This window comes from Penaeus monodon, chromosome 38 (assembly GCF_015228065.2).
Source record: "Penaeus monodon isolate SGIC_2016 chromosome 38, NSTDA_Pmon_1, whole genome shotgun sequence".
NCBI classification, from domain to species: domain Eukaryota; kingdom Metazoa; phylum Arthropoda; class Malacostraca; order Decapoda; family Penaeidae; genus Penaeus; species Penaeus monodon.
The window spans coordinates 27,064,426-27,071,925 of NC_051423.1; positions in this window are offsets into that span (position 1 = coordinate 27,064,426).

Genomic DNA, 7,500 nt, shown 5'->3' on the forward strand with positions numbered 1-7,500 from the left:
ATCTGGGGAAAAGATAAATAATATCATGAAAACGCATGGATACAAGATTTTGAGAATAGCACTAGGGATATTCCCGAACAAAAATGGGAAAATATTACCACTGAAGAATTCAAAACGCACTAAAAAAGTCCCATAAATGGAAATCACCTGGGGTTGACCAATCCCAATTTTTTGGCTTAATACTCTTTCTTCAGCGCATGCCAAATTAGCATCTAATTTTAACTCAATTATAAATAGAGCCTAACTTACATCTAAATGGTTATGTCAAGGGACTACTTATCTCTAAGCCAAAAGTAACAAAACAGATAACCCAAAAAACTACAGACCCATTACATGCTTAACAACCACCTATAAATTACTTAACTGAAAGAACCTATAGACACATGGAAGAACAAAATATTTTTCCCAACGAACAAAAAGGATGTTGCAGAGGATCATACGGATGTAAAGATCAACTGCTCATAAATAAAATGATTCTCGAAAATGCTCATACTAAACACAGACATCTAAGTACTGCTTGGATCGACTATAAAAAAGCCTTTGACAGTGTCCCACACTCTTGGATCTTGAAATCCTTAGAAATTCTCAAAGTCTCTCCTGTCTTAATCAACTTTCTTCGAAACAGCATGACATTATGGGAGACAAATCTTACTCTCAAACACACGAACGGTACTCTTTATTTCAAACAACATGCGAATCAGATGCGGAATCTTCCAGGGTGACTCTTTTCCCCTCTTTTACTCTGTATGGCACTTATCCCACTCTCCCAGCTTCTTAACAACACAGGGTATGGATATAAGATCATGGACAAAAAGATCAATCATTTATTCTATATGGATGACTTGAAACTTTACGCTCAGAATGATAATGAATTGGAAAGGTTACTGAAAACTGTACAAGATTTCAGTGATGACATAGGCATGAAGTTTGGTCTCGATAAGTGTGCTAAAGCAACCTTTAAGCAAGGAAAACTAGTGACATCTGACAATATAAAGTTAACTATTGATACCGTAATATAAGAATTGGATCAGGAAGAAACCTAAAAATATCTAGGAATAAACGAAGGAAATGGGATACAACAATCATAGATGAAGAAAAAAATACGTACAGAATGCATCCGAAGAGTAAGGTCAATCCTGAAAACAGAATTAAACTCAAAGAACAAACTAACAGCAATCAACAATCAATACCTGTGGTTACATATAGTTTTAACGTGATAGACTGGAACTTACATGAACTCAAACAAATTGACACCAAAATTAGGAAGCAATTGACATGCAACAGAATGTATCACCCTAAATCAGACGTAGACCGTCTGTACGTCCCTAGAAGTAGAGGAGGTAGGGGGATGATGCAGTTGGAATTATCGTACAAAACGACAACAATTGGTCTCTTGCAATACTTAGATCTAACCAGCGATTGGATGCTTCAATTAGTTAGAGTACATGAAAACTCTAAAAGGTTACACTCAATAGTAAAGGAATCAAATAAATTTTCTCAGGAATTAGGTACTGAGAGCGAAAATATTGAACATATGTTGCCAACACTGGCCGCTAAACATAAAAAACAAAAAGCTAAGAAGGTCGGACAAAAAAACTTAAATCTAGGTGGCATGAAAAGCCTCTCCATGGACAGTTTGCAACTCGAAGCAAACACACTGATGTAGATGAAATTGCAACCCATCAGTGGCTTAGAAGCTCTGGACTAAAAGGGGAAACAGAGGGTTTTATTCTTGCAGCCCAAGATCAAAGTTTGTTTACTAGAAACTATCAAGCTCAAAGTATAGGTTTTGTGAAGACAAGGTTGAGAAAATTGACCACCTTATATCTGGTTGCTCAATATTAACACCGAATGAGTACAAAAATCGACAGAGTGGGCAAGTACCTGCACTGGAAGATCTGCAAACACTTTTCTATCGGAACACAGGATAAATGGTACAAACACCATCCAGAGCCAGTTACTGAAGGCAAAGATGCTACAATCTTGTGGAACTTTCCAATTCACACAGATCGTACTATACAGGCAAATCGTCCAGATATCATCATCAAGGACAAAATAAACAGCACTTGCCTGTTTATAGATATGAGCACCCCTTCAGACAGAAACGTCCTAACAAAAGTGTTCTAAAAGATATCAAAGTATAAAGACCTGGAAATAGAGGTGGAAAAGATGTGGCATTTAAAAACCAAAACTTTGCCTGTTGTTATTGGAGCTCTTGGCCTTATAAAAGAAGGTACAGATAAGTTTCTTGAGCAAATACCGGGAAATCCAAAATTAGAAGAAATCCAAAAGATAGTCTTAGACAGCACAGCACATGTTCTCAAAATAGCATTATCAATCTGATGTGTTCTTTGTGTGCATGAATTGATTTGACTGGATGTTTTGATTTGTGGTTGTTTTCATTGATGTTCCATTGCCTCAAACTTGAATCACCCTAGGTGTTTGATTTTAATTAGCAGATCTAAGGAAACTTTCGTATAAAATGATAATAATAATAATAATGATAATAATAATAATGATAATAATAATAAATCCCCGAGACCATGAAGTACCGGGTTGGCGTCCGGCGGGGCTAGTCTGTCTCATGGGTAGGGGGGACTCTTAAGCCTTGGCTGGCAACCTCCCTAGTGATGGTGGCACGATAAAACTACTAGTTGGTGGAAACCTTAACACACTTAAAACACACAACTCACCTTACGAGAGAATGTCAAATATTGAAATGAACACTAACGACGTCAACGATACTGGATCTTTGAGCGAAGGTCTCGCGTCCGGCAGGTGTCCTGTGGATCAGCAGTGCATGCCCGGTCGTCATCCCGTTACTGCTGGGCAACGACAGAAGAAATTAGGATGGTCGAAGGAGGACAACAAACGGTTGTTTGAATGTTACATTAGAAGTGAACCGGAGAGACGAGGATACAGAAAAAGAATGCTAGACTTGTGGATAGCTTGAAACACCAACGCAGAGATAAATGAAGTTAGTGAACAGAGACTGGCTGATCAAGTACGACAGATTAAGATCAAGAAGTGGCTAGAGAATGTGGAACAAGAGGAAATAGCTCTAAGAGTAAGAAATGGACATCAGGAGACTGACCATAATTCTACTGATGCATCAAATAGAAACAGAACACTTGAGACCCAGGAAGACAGCAGGGGCCAAAACAATACCCCAGCTGAAGAGGATCCCATTGTACCCCCTGATTTAGAGCCACAAGAAGAGATCAGCCCAGAGCTAAGTGCTCTTCGTGACAGGATCCTAGAAGTGATGCTTCTAGAAGAGAGAACAGGATTACCATCATTGAGAACGTGTGATAGAGCAAAGCTGAGAACAGAGGTTGGAAATGTCAATGAAGCCACCAAGAGGATTGAAACTCACAACATTACAGAACTTAATTCTTTAATGTATGCAGCGGCATATGTTACCACAGAAAGAATGGGAATGTCAAAGAAGAGGAAAGAAAGGAGGACCGAAGAACCATTCTGGAAGAGGAGGATTAAACAGAGTATTGAAACATGGAGAAAGGATCTCAGCAAGATCGAAGAAATCCGAAGAGGGAACATGAGATTGAAACAAAGAGAAAGAGAACGATTGACTAGAAAATACCGCCTTGAGGAGAATGGCACTTTGTACGTTTCAGACATGTTGAAGCAGAAGATTAAGGCAGGTGCCAACAGTTTAAACAAAATCAACAGTTTCAGACTAACCAGAAACTTTTCTATGAGACTCTGGAATGAAAGAATAGAGGGGGGAATGAACAACTTGACCCAATTGAAGCAACTACTTTCTGGAGAAAGATATGGTCAGAAGAGGTCATTCACAATGAGCAGGCTTCTTGGCTAGAGCAAGTTGAGCAGGAGTTCAGCGCAATAGAGGTGCAAGAAGATATCAACATCACCATGGAGGATATTAGAACGGGAGTGAGTAAGTTGGTAAATTGGAAGGCAGCTGGCCCTGACTTAGTCCAGGGCTACTGGTTTAAGAAGCTACCAGGATTACACCCTAGATTGCAACTACACCTGCAAGACTGTGCGCCAAGGAAATGTGCCAGAGTGGATGGTCAAAGGAAGGACAGTGCTCATTCAGAAAGACCCAACGAAGGGCACCCAAGCTAACAACTACCGTCCTATCGCCTGTCTACCCATAATGTAGAGGCTACTGGAATCATGGGTGAGACACTGTACCAGCACCTGGAGGGGAATGGACTACTAGCAGATGAGCAGAAAGGTTGCAGGAAAGGATCGCGAGGAACGAAAGATCAGTTGCTTGTAGACAAGGCAATCCTAAAGAACTGCTGGAGAAGGTTGACGAACTTTTCAATGGCTTGGATAGACTACAAGAAAGCATATGACATGGTGCCACATTCATGGATACTTAAATGCCTGGAGATGGTTGGTGGAGCCAAGAACATGATTACGGTAATCAGCAAAGGAAATGAAGCCTGTCAACCATCTACTGTTCATGGACGATCTGAAATTGTATGGAGCCAACAAAGACCAACTGGACTCACTCGTACAAGCAGTAAGGATTTTCTCGCAAGATATCAGGATGTCGTTTGGGCTAGACAAGTGTGCGGTCCTAGAAATGAAAAGAGGAAGACAGGTTGGCAGCAGTGGAGTAGACTTACCAGACGATCAGCATATCAGAGAGGAAGGTTATAAATACCTTGGCATCCTGCAGTTGGATAAGACTCTTAATACCAAGATGAAAGGCAAGATAACATCAGAGTATGTGAGAAGAGTAAAGAAGCTATGCAGATCCAAACTGAATGGAGGAAATATGATCAGTGGCATCAACACATGGGCCGTGAGTGTACTACGTTACAGTGCAGGTATTGTGGATTGGACAGTGGAAGAGTTGGTCAGCATGGATAGAAGAACTAGGAAAATTGTGGCAATGAATGGTTGTATGCATACCAGAAGTAATGTTGCGAGACTGTACCTGCCAAGGAAGGAAGGGGGAAGAGGGGTTGATAAGCATTGAGGAGTGTGTAAACAAGGAGAGTAAGTCTTTGCATGGCTATCTCAGAGAGACCACAGAGTGGATGCTTCAAGCTGCTTTAAAGGAGAAGGTGTTAGATGAAGAAGAGAACCTCCAGGATTACAAGAAGAGGAGGCAGGAGGAGAAAATCAGGAACTGGAAGGAGAAAGACCTGCATGGAGAGTTTGTGCGACAAACAGCAGATGTAGCTGGAGAAGATTCCTGGAGATGGCTTAGGAATGTTTTTTTTGGAAAAGGAGACAGAAGGTCTGATCTTAGTTGCTCAAGAACAAGCTTTAAGAACAAACTCGATCAAGACTTCAGTAACACCTCTGTGTAGAGTGTGTGGAGACTCTCCTGAAACTGTAAGACATATTATCAGTGGATGCAAGAAGCTTGCCCAGGGAGAGTACAGAAAACGCCATGACAAGGTGGCCCTGCGGGTGCACTGGGAGATTTGCAGAAAGTACGGGATAGAATGTACCGACAAGTGGTATGAGCATCAGCCATTGGCAGTCGCAGAGAACAGAGATGTTCGAATTACCTGGGACATGACTGTTTACACAGATAAGAAGCTGAATCATAATCGACCGGATATTACTCTACTAAGGAAAGATACACAGGAGTGGACACTAATTGACATAGCTGTACCAGCGGACCAGAACATCATCAATACTGAGGAAGAGAAAGTGGCTAAATATCAAGAACTAGCATTCGAAATTAAGAGAATCCATAGAGCATCGAAAGTGACAGTGATTCCAGTCGTGATCAGTGCACTCGGAACAATCTCAAAGAATGCAAATACCTGGCATGGGAAATTAGACATACCTGACATCGTTGGAAGTGCACAGTTGTCGACCATCCTTGGAACAGCTCACATACTGCGGAAAGTTCTATGTTTCTAAGCTGCGGGAAGTAGCTGAGACAAGACAAAGAGGACCCAGAAGAACATCAAAGGACTGGAGAGAATGATACAATAATAATAATAAGGGTAATAGTAACAATGAGAGTGAAAATGATAATGATAAAAATGGTAGTATTAATGATAATAATAATAATGATAAGAATAATGATAACAACACTAATAATAACAATAACAACAATAATAATAATAGTAATAGTGATAATAATGTTATGAATAATTATTATAATGATAATGATAATTATAATAATAAGAAGAAATAAAATAATAATAATAATAATAAAAATAATGATAATGATGATGATGATGATGATGATGATGATGATGATGATGATGTTGATGATGATGATGATGATGATAATAATAATAATAATGATAATAACAATAATAATAATAGAAATAGTAATAATAATGATATGAATAATTATTATTATGATAATGATAATAATAGTAATAATAACAAATAATAATGACAATGACGATGATGATGATGATAATTATAATAATAATAATAACAATAATAATAATAATTACAATAATAAATAATAACAATAATAATTTCAAGAATAATAACAATAACAATAATAACAATGATAATGATAATAATAATAATAATAATAATAATAATAATGATAATAGTTATTATTAGTAATATCATTTTCATTCGTATCACCATTACTATTATCACTATCATTATTACCATTATCATTATCATTATTATGAGTTTCACATGACCCTAACAAGACAATGCTTCTTCAGCGAGAAATCTGCGTGTTTACTACCCTGATTTCTGTATTAACCAGTACTACCTGGTGATTTTTAATATTATTATGTGCGTGGGTCTACTTTGTGTGTGTGTGTTTACTTGTGTATTTATTTTTTTTTGTGTGTACGCGTGTGTGATCTTGTGTACATACTTTGTGTATATACGTGTGTTTTTGTATATACGTTCTTTATAACTAAGTCGTGAGAGGTGAGATAAAAAAAGAAAAAAACATTGCGGCACTGCCACTCCTTGTCCAGGCGCCTGTGTGGCTATCTTAGCACAGGCTCCCTTATCAAAGCAAGTGTGAGCAGATCGATGTACACATGAGCGAAAACCCCGAATGTACAATCATGTTACTTTCTTTACAACACTTGATTGGTTTTATGGAGAATAAACACCATAAAATGGTTAATAAAGTGCATTAGTGACTTCGGTAAATAATAAAGTGTAGGAATTATTCGTATTGTTAGTTTCTACTGTCGTGATTGCCAGGAACGATATGTACGTGACCCACTCTCAGAAACGAAAGCTACCTGCATGGCCGATTCACGTGTATTGTTGCTATGGGACTATCGCTCTTTTGTACCTGGTAATTGTCCTTGCCCACCCCCTCTCTACCCACTTCCTCACGATGACCCCCCCCCCCCCCTCGCCCCCATCCGACTTCTTTCGAGCGCCGTTTTGCCGCAGTGCTAGTTGTGTTGGTTTTTCAGTGGGGCTCCGCAAGGCTTTAATTTCAAATGGAACCATTTTCATAAGAATTGTGTATTAGAGTTTCAAGGCATATTTCAGAAACAATAAGCCGAGAAAATAAAAGTCTCGGTGATTTTATTA